The sequence below is a fragment of the Mixophyes fleayi genome, chromosome 3 (assembly GCF_038048845.1).
Source record: "Mixophyes fleayi isolate aMixFle1 chromosome 3, aMixFle1.hap1, whole genome shotgun sequence".
In the NCBI taxonomy this organism is placed as follows: domain Eukaryota; kingdom Metazoa; phylum Chordata; class Amphibia; order Anura; family Limnodynastidae; genus Mixophyes; species Mixophyes fleayi.
Window position 1 is genome coordinate 259,114,775 of NC_134404.1, and position 18,725 is coordinate 259,133,499.

At 39.7% G+C, this 18,725-nt stretch overlaps 1 pseudogene; it reads right to left on the reverse strand.

Moving 5' to 3' along the window:
• Nucleotides 1-17,597: 17,597 nt before the first annotated feature.
• Nucleotides 17,598-18,725, reverse strand: part of LOC142143238 (centrosomal protein of 170 kDa-like) — a 59,054-nt pseudogene continuing 57,926 nt past the window's right edge.

Below are 18,725 nucleotides of genomic sequence, written 5' to 3' on the forward strand. Positions count from 1 at the left end.
CCCCAGGCTCCACTTCCTGGCTCGATATAGAATCGGCTTATACTACCTTGCCCTATCTTACACCCTTATGGGGTCTCTCCCCTGCACATCGCCCTCCTGCATCTAAAATGCTCCCTACTATCAAGTTTGACATCAAGTTATGGAATTTTTACTCCTTTAAACTGAAGCTTACCACACAATTATCCCCCTTAACCCCCATTTGGCACAACCCTGTATTCCCTCCTGGACTCTCCGCCGCGAGAGCTCGTCTTTGGAATAAAGCTGGCCTTAAATTCCCGATAGACTTCTCCAAAGCAAACCACTGGCTCCCACTGGCAGAACTCCAACGTCACTCCCCATCCCGCATACTTAGTCCGTTTGAGTTTTTCCAAATTAGTCATTTTTTGCGGTCCCTGCCACCTACCTATGTTTTGCGAGATTTAACCCCCTTTGAAGATCTTTGTAAAAATCACCCTAGGGACAGAGGCTTGATATCCCAACTTTATGGTATATTTATTGCTGCTGTCCTTCCTACTCCGAGGGCACATGAGGCTGATTGGGAAAAGGATCTAGGCCCCCCTCCGGACGATGAGGCATGGGACGACATGAGACTGGAGATAGCCAAAAGCTCCATATCCACCAAACTTAAAGAAACCTCTTATAAAATCTATTACCGTTGGTATTATACCCCTACTCGACTCCACAGCATGTTTCCCTCTTCTTCACCTTATTGTTGGAGGGGTTGTGGCCACAGGGGAACTATGCTCCATATATGGTGGACCTGCCCAACTATCTCCTCCTTCTGGGATGTGGTTTGTGGCATTCTAAACTCTCTATTTGAGGCTCCCGTCGCAAAGGACCCCTGGGTCTTACTACTATGCTATCCTCCTCCAGAACTTGACAAATTTTCCAAAAAACTAGCCTCACATATACTGACAGCGGCTAAATCCCTTATCGCGCTAAACTGGAAAAAAACGACCCCCCCCTCTCTAACAGCCCTTAAAAAACAAATCTGGCATGTCGCAGCCATGGAACAGATTACCTATTACCTCCATGATAGAGGCCATGTTTTTAACCAGGTTTGGGCTCCTTGGCAGTTTGTGGAAAGCTCGCGTCCCCCTAACAATTAGCCCCGTGATAAGGACCCATGTGGGGTAAGTCCAGCTCCCTTATACGCTTTGCCCCCTTATCTTCTTGAGTCGTCTACACACTCTCCACCCCCTGAGCTCTTTCATATACCTGCTTTGTGGTCTCCCCCCCCCCCCCCTTCCTTTCTGATTCCCTTCCCCCCACTCCCACATTTCACACTTTCACTACAGTTATATACAATTTGATACCGCATATAAAATTGTAAAAATGGTTGTCTCATTATAAGCTTCTACGTACATGTTGATTCAATTGTTCTGACTGTTTTTGTACGTCTGTTCAATAATAACACTCTTATTCCCTGTATTTGCTTATATGACCAACCAAAATAAAGAATAATAATGTAACAATGAAAACAAAGATAATACAGGAATAAAAAACCCTCTAAGCACTGCAGCTCATCCAGTATACAAAAAGGGAATAGTTGTGACTATTCACCTGCGTCTCCCTGGTATCGTGGTGCACTGTCTAGCTTTGATCTCTGGCTTGTTTGACTCTTCTGTTTTACTGTATTTGCAGTGTATTGCTCCCCTAGCAATCCAGCTTCTAGTCTGTAGAAGCTATCTGGCTCCCGTCTCTGCAGTAGTTAGCCAGGAGACTGGATCAGACTCAGTGGTGTGTCTGCCTACCTGTGTCTTGTGTCTCTGAAGCTACCTGAATCCTGACACCTGTGATTCCTCCGGTGTCTCCTCACACCCGTGACTCATCCGATGCCTTGCGACTCTTGAGTTATCCAGGTATGCTGACAACAGTGAATTTTACCTGCTTCTTCCTCAGAATCGGACTTGTCATCCGGCCTCTCGGCACTCACTCTGAACTCTATTATTATCCATTTTCTGCATCTTTGGCTTACTGAGTAATCTTTGCTATTACTGCCATACCTTGCTGACTTGCACTTACTGCTTATTGCATCCTGAAACTTGTATAGCCTGTATTAATTAAAAAACACTTTGTTCCACTTACTCTTTGTGGTTTTTATATTGGGAATCCTGACACCTACCAACAAAACACTACATGGGAGAGCCAGAGGAATTATCTAGTCTGAGCTCTCAAATCGCTAGATATCTCTGTTGTGCTATTAGATAAATTAGGAATCGGATACGTTTTATATTTCGCTAGCACCCAGCAGTGTGTGTGTGGTGATGTCAACGCGTGTTTCACTAATGGCTTTATCAGAGGAAAGCAGATGGGACCATTCCATTAGTTATTTATACTTGAAACCACACGCTTTTATGATGTAATACTTAACGTGTATTGACAAAGACGTCAGCCAAGATTGACCGTGCCCAAACTTGACAGTCCATTACATTATCTATTATGACAGGTAAACAATACACCCAGAAATAAGTTACACATCGAGGAATAACAAACCGACTCTGTCCCCTTGAACGTTAAAACGCTTTTTTAATTATGCTACAGTAAAGTCTTACCAGACAGATAAGTATGTAAAATTAACCATATTGAGGCAAATCAGGTTTTATAACATAAAAGTGATGCATAGCAACTTAAGGATGAATACAAATACTGTGAAGTACAGTGCCATTACTGGACAAATATAAATCAGTGACACTATAATTTCACAATTGGGAAGGGAACATTCCCAGGATACGAATTAGTCAAAAATGGAGTCAACTGATAAATATAGACGGTTCTCTATATCGTATTGAGTGAAGGGGAGTGAATTGCTGACTGCCTGATTGTAAACTAGTACTTTGGATTTGGACACAATAATATTATTATTATCCTTTATTTGTTAGGCGCCACAAGGTTTCCGCGGCGCCGTACACAGTACAAAACAGTCGACTATACAGGGTGAAACAGTACAAAACAATAAACAAAAATACCAATACTTCAGAAACTCCAGGCAGGCTGATGCAAAAAACGGAGCAGAAGAACAGGTAGGCGAGCATGTGGGAAGAGGGCCCTGCTCAAGTGAGCTTACATCCTAAGGGAGGGAGAACAGAACAGGAACAGGGAGAGCCAGAAAGGTAAGGGGGAGAGCGAGTGCCGGGGTTATGTGGATGGTTGGTATGCTTTGAGGAAGATGTGGGTTTTCAGCGTGCGTTTGAAAAAGCACAGAGTAGGAGCGAGACGGATGGAACGAGGGAGTTCATTCCAGTGAAGGGGGCAGTGCGGGAAAAGTCTTGGATTCTGGAGTGGGAAGAGGTGATAAGAGTTGAGGAGAGGCGTCGATCGTTGGCCAAGCGCAGGGAGCGGGCAGGAGTGTGAATGGAGAGGAGGCTAGAGATAAAGGGGCAGTAGAGTTGGAGAGGAGTTTGAAAAGGATTCTGTAGGGGAAGGGGAGCCAGTGTAAGGTAAGGCAGAGAGGGGAGGCCGAGGAGGAGCGGCGTGAGAGGAAGATGAGTCTCACGGCCGCATTGAGTATAGAGCGGAGGGGGGAGAGATGGGAGTGGGGGAGGCCGGTGAGGAGGAGGTTGCAGTAATCCAGGCGGGAGATGATGAGTGCGTGGATGATGGTCTTAGTGGCATCCTGAGAGAGAAAGGGACGGATGCGGGCGATGTTGCGTAGTTGGAAACGACAGGCTTGGGCAAGGGCATGAATATGGGGGGCAAAAGAGAGAGGAGTCGAGGGTGACACCCAGGCAGTGGAGTTGGGTGACAGAGGAGATGGTGGTGTTGTTGACGACAATAGAGAGGTCGTGGTGGGATGGGAGTCTGGACGGAGGAAAGACTATGAGTTCCGTCTTAGAGATATTAATTTTGAGAAAACGCTCGGACATCCAGGAGGAGATGGCGGAGAGGCAGTCAGATATACGAGAGAGGAGGGTAGAAGAAAGATCAGGAGAAGAGGTGTAGAGTTGAATGTCGTCAGCATACAGGTGATATTGAAGACCGAAGGAGGAGATGAGAGCACCAAGGGAGGAAGTGTAAAGCGAGAAAAGAGAGCCGAGGACAGAGCGCTGCGGGACTCCTACAGGGAGAGGGCAGGGGGAGGAGGAAGAGCCGGACGTGGATACAGAGAAGGAACGGTTAGCAAGGTATGAGGTGAACCATGCGTGGACAGATCCGGAGAGGCCGAAAGAGAGAAGGGTTTGCAGCAGGAGGGGGTGGTCCACGGTGTCAAAGGCTGCAGAGAGGTCAAGGAGGATTAGTAGGGAGAAGTGACCCTTGGATTTGGCCGATAGGAGGTCATTAGTAACCTTGGCCAGTGCAGTTTCGGTGGAGTGAAGAGGACGGTAGCCGGATTGGAGGGGGTCAAGGAGGGAAAAGACCGAGAGGTGCCTGGTTAGGTGGCTGCAGACAATTCGCTCGAGTAATTTGGAGGCAAAGGGGAGCAGTGAGATGGGGCGATAATTAGCGAGAGAGGTGGGGTCAAGATTGGGTTTTTTGAGGATGGGAGAGATAAGAGCGTGTTTAAAGGAGGAGGGGACTACACCAGAGGAGAGTGATAAGTTGAAGAGGTGAGCAAGGTCGGAGCAGACAGTGGGAGAAAGAGAGCAAAGGAGGTGGGAGGGGATGGGATCGAGAGGACAGGTCGAGGGAGGAGCGGAAAGAATGAGGGAGCTAACTTCTTCCCCTGTTGTGGGGCAAAAGGAGCACCAGAGTTGATTGTTGGCGGGAGGAGAGGGGATTAGGGTGGTGGGAGAATGGGAAGAGGAGATGTTCAGTCTGATGGCCTCAATTTTGAAAGAGAAAAAGGTGGCAAAGTCCGAAGCGGAGAGGGGGGGCGGGACGGGAGAGGGAGGGGGAGAGAGGAGGGAATTGAAGGTGGCAAAGAGGCGGCAGGGGTTGGAGGATTGAGAGGAAATGAGGGACTTGAAGAAGGATTGTTTAGCGAGAGAGAGAGGGCAGAGCAGAAAAAGGAGAGAATAAATTTAAAGTGAAGGAAGTCGGCCAGGGAGCGAGATTTCCTCCAGAGGCATTCAGCAGTGCCAGAGCACTTTTGGAGGAAGCGGGTGAGTTTGGAGTGTCAGGGTTGGGGAATAAGGCGGCGTCTGCGGATAGCGGAGGCCGGGGCAACAGCATCAAGGGCAGTGGTGAGGGAGAGGTTGTAGAGAGATGATGCCTCGTCAGGACAGGCCAGTGAAGGAAGAGGTGATAGTAGAGTTTCAAGAGAGGAGGAGAAAGTGGAAGGGTCAATAGCATCAAGGTTGCGCCTAGTGAGGGTGGCTTTAGGCGCGGCGGGGGAGGACAACAGAGTGGAGGAGATGGTGGTCAAAGAGTGGGAAGGGAGAGTTAGAGAAGTCAGAGAGATCACAGAGATGAGAGAAGACAAGGTCGAGGGAGTGACCAAGACAGTGGGTGGGGGAAGAGGTCCACTGAGTGAGGCCAAGAGAGGAGGAAAGGACGAGAAGTTTGATGGTGGCGTGGTCAGAACGGTTGTCAATGGGGATGTTAAAGTTGCCAAGTATGATGGAGGGGAGGTCAGAGGCGAGGTAGTGGGGGAGCCAGGCAGCGAAGTTGTCGAGGAAGAGGGATGTGGGGCCAGGGGGACGGTAGATGACGGAGACATGGAGGTGGATAGGGGAGAAGAGACGGATGGAGTGAACTTCGAAGAAGGAGAGGGAAGGTAAAGTAGGAATAACCCGAAAAGTACAGTTAGGGGACAGGAGGAGGCCCACTCCACCTCCTGGGCGCTCATCCGGTCTGGTGGAGTGAGTGAAGGAGAGACCCCCATAGGAGAGAGCAGCAGGAGAGGCAGTTTCAGAAGAAGTAAGCCAGGTTTCAGTGATGGCAAGAAGATTTAGAGAGTTGGAGATGAAGAGGTCATGGACGGAGGATAGTTTGTTACGGATTGACCTGGAATTCAAGAGGGCGCATGAGAAAGGGAGGATGGGAGCAGGGGAGATGCGGATGAGATTGTCGGGGTTGGAGGAGCGAGGGGGAGGGTGAGAGGTGGGGTGGTGAGAGTTGGGCAGGAGAAGGGGGGTCGGGGAGAGGATAGGTATGGGAAATGAGCAGGGCGGCATAGTACAGAGCAAGATCAAAAGCAGTGGCGAAGACAATATGAAATGCAGTTAAATGCAATGCAATAAAATTAATATAAAGTGCAGATGCAATGACATGAAATGAAATAAGAAAATGAAAAATGGGATGAAATGAAATAAAAGCGAATAAAAATTACAGTGTCAATAATATAAAATAAAATAATATTAAGATAAGATGCAAAGCAATAAGACAAACCATAAGATAAAATGGAATACTCTACAATACGATAAAATAAAGCTAAGTAACAATGAAATAGATCTAAGTAAAAGGTATACACTACAATACGATAAAATAAATCTAAGTCATAAAATAAATAAATAAATCAAAGTAATCGGATAAAACAGGGGCTGCAGAAAGCCGGTACCAGGTGTGAGGAACGGGAGAGTCCAGGAACCGCAGAAACCGGTGAAGGGGAGTGCAGGGCTAATCACCACAGGTCGTTGTAGTCGTCAGTGTAGTGTAGACCAGAGGTCAGGAACAACCAAGGCAGCGGGAGACGTGGCCAGGCTGCCCGCAGGGCGAAGACAAGGCAGCAGGAGATGGTGTCCAGAGGAACTGGCCAGCAGACCAGGTAGGGGAGACACGAGGAGAGGCAGCAGGAGATAGCAATGTCCAGAGATCGGGGCCGACACCACAGAGATCAGCAGCAGGAGATGATATGAGATGGCGGCAGAACAGGCGGCGGGTGTCCAAAGAAAATGGCCAGACGGGGGAGACACACGGAAAGGCAGCAGGAAGAAAGCAGTCCTGAGATCAGGGCCGATCACCACGGAGGTCAGAGAGCAGGAGCAAGCAGCGAGAGACCAGCAGGGACCGGGAGACCAGCAGGGACCGGAAGACCAGGCGGCAGGGAGACCCAGGCAGCTCAGGCGGATCGGGTCGGCAGGCGGTGGTCAGCCACGTGTTGAGGGGTAGACGGCAGGAGACAGCAGGCGGATCCAGCAGGGGGTCCGAGCAGGCGGATCCAGGCAGCGGGAGAGGCACCCTCACCGAAGAAAGCGGAGCACGGCGGGAGGCGTCACACTGGAGGACTGGAGGTAAGAACCAGGGGGGTAGTAGGCCCAAGCCGCGGCCTGTAGTAGTGGAGGCGGCGGTCAGTGGTGGGCATATGGATGGATTTAATGCTTTATAATGCTGTTTTATGTAAACGTGGAAAGTGTAAAATGAAATAGTGCTCTTTATGATCCTGGATTGTTAATGGATTTATTTCTGATGCCAGGCTGAATCCTCATCACTTGTTTTGGTTAGTATTCGGATGGCAGTATGTGTGATGGGGCGTTATGACGAAATGCAATTGGCTATTTTATTTAAAATACAATTTTACTCCAATAAGTATAGGCATGGTGTACATTTAATGTTCACAAATATATTTGTTAACATTTCCCTTCAGAATTTAAGAGTATAATGATGTATGTGTCCTATGTATCTCAAATAGTGCAAAAACATTGTGCTCTTTAGGTCTTATTTTTCCCCGTTGCAGGGTCCTTCAAAGTGTACCCATCGCCTACACACAGTGGAGAGCTGAGTAAGAATTATTTTGGCATCAATGATCGTGATAAATAGTAGGGGAAATAAATAAATGCGATAAGAGGCACACTGAGGAAGACGACAATGCGCATTTCGCTAGATGTGCTTTATCCAGGCTTTTTTTTTTTTTCGTCTGGGAAAAGCACATCTAGCGAAAGCACATTTTTTGGGAAAAATTGTGCACTGTCAAAAATCAGCAATTTTGTTCTTGTGTTTAATGTTTATAAACTGGCAGAGTGGCAGCCCCTTGAATTACTTGAAGAGCAAAAAAGAGATTAATATCTGAAAAGAAATAAAGAAAATGAATTTATTAAGAATGTACAGCAATAAATAATAGTCCCCCTAATCTATACTAGTGCAACAAACATTTTTCTTTTATATATTTTGCAGGGACCAATGATTGTTTATATGTTTTTCGGAACAAATGGTTGCCTGGTTAATTGTACATACTTATCTGTGTGGTAAGACTTAATGGAGTCATTAAGTTATGAGAAAAGGTTAGCCAGTTTGGGCATGTTTACTTTAGAAAAGAGGCATCTAAGGGGAGACATGATTACTATGTACAAATACATTAGGGGTCAATACAGAGAATTTCATGGGAACTTTTTACCCCAAGGACTATACAGAGGACACGGGGTCCCACCCTAAGGTTAGAGGAGAGGAAATTTCACAACCAGCAAAAGAAGGGATTCTTTACAGTAAGGGCAGTTAAGATATGGAATTCATTGCCAGGGAAGGTTGTTATGGCAGATTCAATAGATATGTTTAAGAAAGGGTTAGACAAATTTTTAGCGGAAAGGTGTATCCAGGGATACGACCGTTAATTAAAATGTAGGATCGTAGTGGATATAGGGTAAAAATAGGACTGCAATATTGAGTCTGGGGGGATTTTCACAATTGAAACAGATTGGCAGTTGCTTCCTCTGGATCAATTTCAAATATACGTGCAGGATCGTAGGAGATCCAAAATAGGTTGAACTTGATGGACTGGTGTCTTTTTAACCTCATCAACAATGTTACTATGTATGTTACTATATTGTAGTAAAAAAAAAATGTAACAGCGTTTGCCTCGTAGTCTTATACAGCAAAATACGTATTAAACACTTCAACATTTTTCTTTCTTCAAACACACAGCCAAGGACACTCAATTGATTTCAGAAAAAGAAAATAAAGCTGCTAGAATGGCCCAGCCAATCACCTGACTTGAATCCAATTGAAAATCTATGGAAAGAACTAAAGATCAGAGTTCATAGAAGAAGCCCATGGAACCTTCAAGATTTGAAGACTATTTGCATTGAAAAATGGGGCAAAATCACCCACTAGCAATGCATGCGACTAGTTTCTCCATACAGGAGGCATCTTGATGCTGTCATTACCAACAAAGTCTTTTGTACATTAATTAAATTAAGTATTAAATAAAAATTCAGAAAGCTTATTCAATAATTTTTCCCTTTGTGATTTCACATTATTACACACAGCTTAATTTATGAACATCTATGGTTTGATTTCTTTGTATATGTGGATTGCAAGGGTTGTTGCTGACATTTGGTGTAAATTTCATTACAATAGTCGCATTAAAAATATATTTACTGAGAAAAATGTTGATGTGTTCAATAATTATTTCACCTGCTGTATACTTACCTGCTGTAAAAGACTCCAAAGTAGGGTTTGAACGTTTGAGGGGACTTATTAGAGTCGAGATGTTATTCCTTGATGTGTGACTTGCCGCTGGGTGTATTGCTTACCTGTCATATAACAGATAATGGAATGGACCAATCACCGTTAAGCGTGGGCGGGTCTTTATAGCCTGTTGGTTGTAGGCAGTGTCAATCTCTGCTGACCTCTTTTGTTGACAATACACGTTACTACCTATTACGTTAAAATGGGGTGTGTTTTCAAGTATAAATAACCAATGGAATGGTACCATTGGCTTTTAGTGAAACGCACAATGGCGTAACACCACATGCTCCGCTGGCTCCTAGTGAAATATAAAATGTGTCTAATTCTGTATTTATCTAATAGCACAACAGGGATATCTAGCAATTTGAGAGATCAGAGTAGATAATTCCTTTGGTGCTCCCATATAGGTTTTGTTGGTAGGCTTATAAATGACAGAGATCGGGATAGGTCCTACAATTTAGAGTTAGTGCAGTGACACTAGATTCTATCTTCTGACAGTGCCATTTGATTATATATTCCCAATGGGTCACAGAAACTATATAAGGGGTAACGTAAGCACCTTTGAAGTGGCTTATATTTGTTTGTTAAGTAGCCTATGAGGGCTAGTATTAACAATGCAGCCACCGTTAATTTTACTCTGTGCTAACATCACAAGTGTTCTTAAGAGTATTTTAGGACTATATACTTCCTACCCTGGATATAGGCGCAGTAATAATTTTAGTCCCTTAATAAGGGGTTAAATGTTATGGGAGTTACAAAAAGTTGAAAAATTTCTAAGAGCTTTAAACAATTACAATGTAACATTATGAATTGATATATCAGCAGTGGCATGTTATAGCAGTGGATAATTGCTATTTTTAACATTGCACTACAACATTGGATCACAATATACATTTCATTGGTTTTAATATTTTGCTAATTAAAGATTCTTTTATCATAAGCTACTATATAGGTTTTTTATGCTAATAAAGTGTATTAATAAAGTTAATCGGTATATATTGGAAGAATAAATTCCAGAGTGCCCCAATATACACATTTCTGGTCTCTATCTCTTGGTTGTTTAGTTATATTATATGTGTGAAAGCACTGCTCTTTGGTGGTAATCAAACATGGATTATTTATTTTACTACTTAGGATTAGACATGGAACACTAAAGGGTTAAGGGTTTTACTCGGAGCGGTACAATTGTATAGTTTTACGTTTTGCCTTTAAACACATTGCCGTTTTAAATTTTGTCTGCAAAGTCGCAGAATAACTGCGATTTTCAGAAAATGGACCTTAATACATTTACTCCCTGATGTCCATTCTGTCCCATGACCTATATGGGGTTAGAATGAGGAGAATTTTAGGAAAAAATATTTTGATTCTGACAGTTTATTGTCTTCACAATGCTTCCAGCTGGACCAGCAAAAGTGTAAACTGATTGTATAGGAACGGTTTAAAAAACTGGATCGTAGGAATTCAACTATTCATGTGCGAAGCATATAAATAGGTGCATTTCTGCAAATAGTAATTTATTGCATTTTTGCAAATTACTTTTTGCTTCTAAGCAATTCAAAACTAGTATTTGTCTTTTTCTAGCAACTGTTTTCTTGGTACTGTTCATTTGATCAAATACCAAGCAAAAATGTGTGCTGGAAGAGTCTAGTAACAAAAAGGTCATAACAACCATCTTCTGCATTTTGTAAATGGTAGCCGACAGAAATAAACTTTGCTAGTTACAAGATAGCTACCACCCAGGTGGTATATTCCAAGAAATCTTAGTTCTAAGGTCCTAGACAATGGTTTTGAGTGACACACCTGTCACAGACAGCATAAGTATGGCTATTGACTAGAGCCAACCCAGACTTTACATGCCCACCTACTCACACTGCTACAAGGAAGTAATTATTAGAAAAAAACTACTGGAAAAAATTAATATATATAATGAGTGAAGTTACTGCCGTCTTGATGGGGTTGGAATTACTAGGGGAGGCCAAAAGTTGACCCTCTAAAACATCTGTATTGTTCTGGAAAAGTCCCCTTAAGGGACTATGGCATTTGAGAGTGGCCAGGCTATATCTTAGAGTGGCTCATTAAAAGGAATATTAGTAGTTTTAACACACACTGCATTGACCCATCACCGTTACCCATTTATTTCCTGACTTTTCACTCTTCTGTATGTGATACCAGCACCCAACTCCTGCTATCCAGTAATCCATTTGTGAAATACCATGACACAATTATTTCCTGTAGATGTGATGTGATGGGTACAAATATCAGTATTATTAGTTACAAAGCATTGAAGCACTGGATGTACTGTAAACAATTATGCATAACAATAGTAGCAATAGATAACAGGGCTTTAAATCTGAACCATCACCCAACAAGAATTGGTCATGTAGTTTTGAGGATGTCACTCATGTCTTCAAGTGGTGCTGTCTGTGTCTCCTCAAACACACAGGCCAGAGTGGTCCTCAAGGTTTATTGGTTGATGGGTGCTTTCTATGTTTATTTATTGTAGCAAACTGTATACTTGATGATGTATTTAAACAGGTTGAAGTATTCAGTGCTTCTCCAGTTGTGGATATAGGAAACAGAAAATATATTCCAGTATGCTGGGACTTGTAGTTCTACAACAGTTGGAGAGCCATGAGTTAACCATCTTCATAATGTGATTTGGTGTGATTGTTTCCTTCTACATCAATCATTAATTGTCCCAATATTACAGCAATTAGGGCTAAAATGAGTCCAATGCTTGATACAAATATCAGTTAGAAATTGATTAGGTTATCTGACATTTTGGTTGGAAGATGATGGTTATTGGCTTGTGATTGTTATCATCCTCTGACCAAACTGATCAGTGCTTGGAAATTATGTTAGTAAATCATACAGTTAACATAATAAAAAAATAAAAAAATATTAATTTACTGGCTGTACACATGACAGACATATTGAGCCCAGTGATTACATCCTGCAACTATTACTTCAATTGGTTGCTCAATTGGAAATATTTTCCTGCATAATGAAAATTTGATGACATATTAATGAGAAACTAGTCAATTGTTATATATCTGGTGCAAAGCATTACCTCTGCTCTTGTTTCTCTGGTTATATTATTCATGTAATAAATGCATAATTTGGGATAAACACAATAGTATGTGTGGTTTTCAATAATCTGGGCTAATGCTACATACACACCAGTTATCATCATCTCCTTTTCAATCCATTTGATACTATCATTCTAAAACATATAGTTATGTGAGTTTACAATAAAGGTTTAACTGACAAAGTTTACTATGGAAACATGAATGGTAGGGAGCTGCTTACACTGCTGAGATGTTCAATCTGAATTAGGGACACAGAATTAAAGGAGCACTTAGCACTACACCATCCAGTTTGATGACACTTCACATTGACAAATGTCCTTTTTTAGCCTTAAAAAACAATCCTGTATTAAATACTTTGCTTAAACCCTTGTCATCCACACATATACAGATTCTACAGTCCAGAATTTGCAGAATTTAGAAGCCCCCAATCTTTTTCCCATAAGCATATTACCTTGAGAAAAATCAAAGATATCAGAATAAATGTCTTACCCGACAAAGTAGATGATTCCAAACTTAAGGAAAAAAGGTCATTGGCGCTGGGAATTCCTCGAGTTGGGAATCGTCTAATTTACCTAGAAAAAACATAATTGTAAATATTAAAAATTCAACTAGCCCCATACGTTTATCAGGATTGTTACCATGTTCTCTCTCCCAATAAGCAGCTACATTAAAATTATAATACAATAAACATTTGTACAATTTATTACAAATAAGGACAAAATAAATGATTGAGGCTGAGCTCATGAGAATCATTGACCTGTCTCCGGATAACAAACGTTAACCCAAGCATCAGAACGCACGAGGACGATAAGAAAAATATGTTTCAAGGGGACCTACCTTTGTCATTTTAAACTTTCAGATCTAAAAATGAGAAAACCAGTATTTTTCTTTTTTCATACCATGCAAATAAATAGGACTTGAACACAAACAGTTACATGTCCCTTTTATAAAAGAATTTGTGGATAGGACTAGAACCAACCTTTATATAATCAGAATCCTCTGTTACTAGTAAAGTGTGGTTAATAAATAGAATTCCCTTTGGCCCCTTATTAGATAACTAATTTCTCTGACACTGAAAGTGGCTGTGCTTACATACATTACATCCCCATTCAGCAAACAAATATTGTCATAAGTAGTAATGGAACCAGCAATAAAATGTGCTTTCATGGGAAACATATGTCCAACCTGTATATTTTGTTTGGACAAATTATTTGCTAAAAGTGGGTATGCACTATTTTACTGCTGAACTCCATTAAATTGTAATGGTGTTGTTGTTTTTTTATTCTAAATTAATGTATCACACTGTATTTATTATGAAAACAAAGGCATCCCACGATTCTAACCATGTAAACCTTTTAATTTGCCGGTTTTTGTTTGAGCATAAAAGAAAAGTTGAACAATATTTTGGAGATGATAAAAAAAAACAAAAAAAAACTTTAACAACAAAAGGATACACATGTAACTAAAAGTAACCATTATTTTAAAAAAAAAGTAACATGCAAGGGAAACAAAAAATAAAAATCTTAACAGAAAATAAATAAACATTTTGTACAAAAAATAAAGATACATTTAAAATATTTCAGAAAGTGTATATATGATAGAATAAACTCAGCTACATTTGTGGAGGGAACTATAAACTTGTTTTAGACATTTTCCACTATTCCCATTTCAGTTTGAATTTCCACATGAACAATAGTATCTTTATTTATGAAGTTGTATTGTTACTCAAACCTTTGCCTATCAATCCCTTTTGCATATTACTGCATGTGCACGGGAGAGTCAACCAAAAAGATTGTGACTGTTACAGATTCAAACCTAATCGTAACAACTTTTTGCAATTTGAATTTTCTAAGTATATTAATAACCACTAAAAATGAAAAACAGCAATTTTAAAACAAATCCTCGTGTCACCAAATAACCCCTCTTTCCACACCTCCAGTTGCTGGAGAAATGGAAGGCTTCACAGAAAACAATGGTTACCAATGTCAGCCAATGCCAAGCTTCTGGTTTGTGAGAACATCTGCCCACTTCTACATATGCAACTGCCTACTGTATATATACGGAGGGCATGATCTTTATTCTCACGTTACACTGATAAGCACAAGAGTGGTACAGGTGTCAGCAAGTAATGTCACAGGGATTTCTTTGCGAGGGAGGATAAATGAATGGGAGACTTGAATCAAGATAGAAAGTTAATTAATTCAAGAAGAAATTCATCTCATAGTATTTGTTTTAGTAGTAACTATTGGATCCAATTTATAAATGCTTATAACTTTAGCACTCTATCATGACTATAGAAGGTCTCCCCTTAAAAAAAGTAACAAAAAAAGTAAATATTGGGAAATACCGAGGAAAAAAACGATGCCATTGCTTCAAGGCTTATAGCTAACTTTAGAAAAGTACATATATCTGCAATTGCTTTGTTTGACTTAAAAATATATAAATATGTGAAGCCAACACAGCACAAACATTATTAAGTTGCTATTAAGGTATAGACTAGCTGTGGTCATAAATGGGTTAAAACAGAAAGAGTAGGACACATCCAGCTGTCCATGGATGAAAAGTGTGGTATCTAGCTGATTCCCTAGCAGGGCTTATCAGTAAAGCCCTACATTATGGCCAGAGCGGGCACTGGGGTTGACGGTAGCAAGTGACAAAGGAATTTAATTTAAAGTAAATCATACTATTTGTTTAGAGGCCCTTTCATTTTTTTAGTTTAAATGAATGCATTTTTTGTATTTGGAAGTGATTGTTTGCTCCTTTGGCCAATGGGTGAACCATCTCTGCACTAAAAATGCTTTTCATTTAATAAAATATGTGAAGAATAAATTCCAACAACAGTTCTCATTCATTGTAATAGAAAAAGTAAATTAATTGATATAAAGGACAAATATGAGCAGCATTTCGCACCACTTGAATATTGGAAAAGTTAGTGATCCAAGCTGTTAAGATGTAGACCACTTAAACTGATGTCTAATCAGTTAAATCCATTTGGATAGAGAGTAATGATTTATAATATGCCTGCAGTCTTTTGGTTGTAGGACTAATCCTTTTATTTTATAAATATATGATTTTTATGAAAAGTGGATGGAAACATACAAAAAAATTATAAACGATCGTTCATGTGAATGTGACCAATTTTGACCTTTATGTCAAACAAAATTTACTCTCAAGTTTGTGTCCAGTTAAAATAATATTTTTAAATCAATTTTTTCATAATCAGAAAGAAATATTTATAGAACATAGACATTTGTACAGGTAAATTTTTTAGCAAAAGTGTAACCCATAGCTATCAGATATTTGTTTTGATTTATCCAACTTGCACTAGACTGATGGAAACTAATATCTAATTGGTTGCTTTTGCTATTTGCATATCTTTATTAAATACAAATTTAACATTTTATTTATCAAGCAAAAGTACCAAAAATGAATAAAGTATAACTTTTTATTAGGAAACAAGACAACAAAAAAATCTGATTAGTTGTGATGTTTAAAGTTGCACTACATCTTAGTAAAAGATATTACTAAAGTGTCGCTAACTCTAGGCAGAGCCTTAATGGCTGCTCTACAATGCAGATTTTCCTGGGGTTCTTCTGTTCCTCTTTGAGATTGAGGCTTGTGATTGGTTCTCGACTCCTCCTACTCACACACCTCTCTATCAGCAATTTAAACTGTTGGACGAAATTGATTAACTGGTTCGTATTACTGAACTGACAGCTGCATGTATTAGTTACAGGGGCTCTGCCTTGGGGGACGGGCACCTTAGTCAAATCTTTTATGTAGGTGGCAGTGCAATTTCAAATTCAATAAGGAAGTTATTTGTTTTATGACATAAAATGAGACGCTGGATATATACAAGATATAGTAATGAAAATGCTTAATACAAATTAAACTACAACTGAATTTGCAGCAAAAGAAGTTTTACATTTAATTTGTTTGATACATTTTTAAAGAATTACACAGAAACCTTTGCAATCCACTATTTATTTCTAGAACTGTAATGAAGCAAGTGATACATTTAGAACTTGTTTGTGTCTTGAAATGCTCTTAATTTGGGCCATGTATTTGATATATGTATTCATGCAGAGAATTTATTATGCTACACATAAAAAAACAGAACACTGCATCTGAATATATGACACATATGCATGTCTTTCAAATCACTGGAGTTATCTTCATGTTTTAGCTCACTATGAAGTCTGTTCCGCTCAGATGAGTTCAAATTGCAACACACATGGCAGTCAAAAACAATTTAATGCTGTAAGCATTTATACTTCTGTTACTACACTATGACTATGATATATATAGATGTAAAAGACCATGGGACAAAAAGCAATACCTAACTTGTTGGGATGACCAAGGCACAAGTGTTGAAAATAATGTTTTTTTGTGTGATAAAATGGTAACTGCTGGATAGATAAATGATGTTTAAAAATTGCGATAACAACTTGGTATAAAATCCACTAGTGTGCACAAATATTATAAATGATTCCTTATTCAGTAAACATACTTACCTGCTACTTAATTGTTTTGCATCCAGAACCTTTTCCACAATAGGACTTAACCAAACTGCAAAATGATTTAAGTAGTGAAGCATTATCTATAAATAAACAAGCTTTTAGCATTTTGCACATCATTATGATCTAAAAGGCTTCATAGCAAACCAAAAATAATCTTAAAATTGTTTTATATACAGTTTTCAGTGTTAATCCACCATAAAAACAAGTGGAAATATTTAATAAATTAGATCATTTGAATATATAGAGTATATTTGGTTGAGTGGGGCCATTACATATATATAGGGTATGTTTGGTAGGGAGGGTGCATTATTCTGTATAATGACTACATGGAAATGTTAATAAATACAAATGTTTTCCACACAGAACCTATAACATGCCTATAAGGCATATTTCTAATTATGTTCAATATTGACACTGTTGCAGTTAGGGCCGATGCACTCTGAGGCCAGCTCTTCACAATGGTCCCTCCTTTGAGGCTTAATAATGTCTTCAGGGATCCCCCAGAACTCATATCGGGGGTACCTCATTATAGGTATATTTGAGTGGAGAATTAGTTTTAAATTTTAATCTTTCACATCCCAAAGTGGACGCCTTATAATTGTGTAGAATATAATTGTATAAGACTTGTATATATAACATTGGAGTCAATACGGTTTCATTTTATTTGCGGTTTTGTATTATAAATGTCAGATTTATATTAACAGCGCTATTCGTGTAAAGTAGAATCTTCCTTTCCATCAGGGTTGAACAGATTGAAATGTATGCTAAAATCAGGATCAGATTCAACACCATCCAGTCAGTTTGGTACTGTGGAGCTTCGTTTGGGCTTTGGCTGGGCGGCAGGTAGAGAGCTGCCAAATCCCAATAAGTTCAGGGCATCAAGAGAGCCATCTGGGTCAATCATTGCATTGATAGCTAGAAAACAAAAAAAATATATATTTAAATGCTCAATACCAACAGTGTCAAAGTTAACATGTTTGTAGAATTATATTATGTTCTGACAATTTTCAGATTTAATTATCCATCAGCATAATTTTAAACACTGTTAATTAACAATTATTGCTTTATTCATCACCATAAAATAAATGTAATTCTTATTAAAAAAAAATCCACATTAAAGGGAGCAAGTGTTTAGTTTTGGTGGTAAAACCCATCGTATTAGTGAGGTGAATATGTGTTTCCTATTACACAAATTAACATGACTAAAAAAAAACTTAAGAAAAATAGAAAGCTCCTTCAATTATAGTCTGCACACACTAATAATAAAGCAAATCTGAAATGTAAATCAAATCTCTCTCAAGCCAAATGAATCAAATAGACCAATATTGTACATAAACTCATATTTAGGGGTAAATGTATCAAGCTGAGAGTTTTCCAGTGGGTTTGAAAAAAGGAGATGTTGCCTATAGCAACCAATCAGATTCTAGCTGTCACTTTTTAGAATGTACTAAATAAATGATAGCTAGAATCTGATTGGTTTTTAAAACACACCGGAAAACTCTCAGCTTGATACATTTACCCCTTAGTGTTAAATCAACAAGCTAGTAAACAAACAACTGTTTGCCAATATTAATGGCTGATGGTAGATTTTGTTGAATTAAAAAAAAATTGAATAACACATCAAAGTGATTTGTCACAATATAATACATAAAAATAAAGTAGCACATGTGCAACTTCAATTATTAACTAAATTCTTACACCAAGAACCTAGTGGTCTATATTCATGCAACTGCAATGTTACTAAATAATTAAGATAATCTACACATGCTAAAATTAAGTTTTAGCTGGAATATACCCCCCAGGTGAAACATGTGAGCAAAAATACTAATGTGTA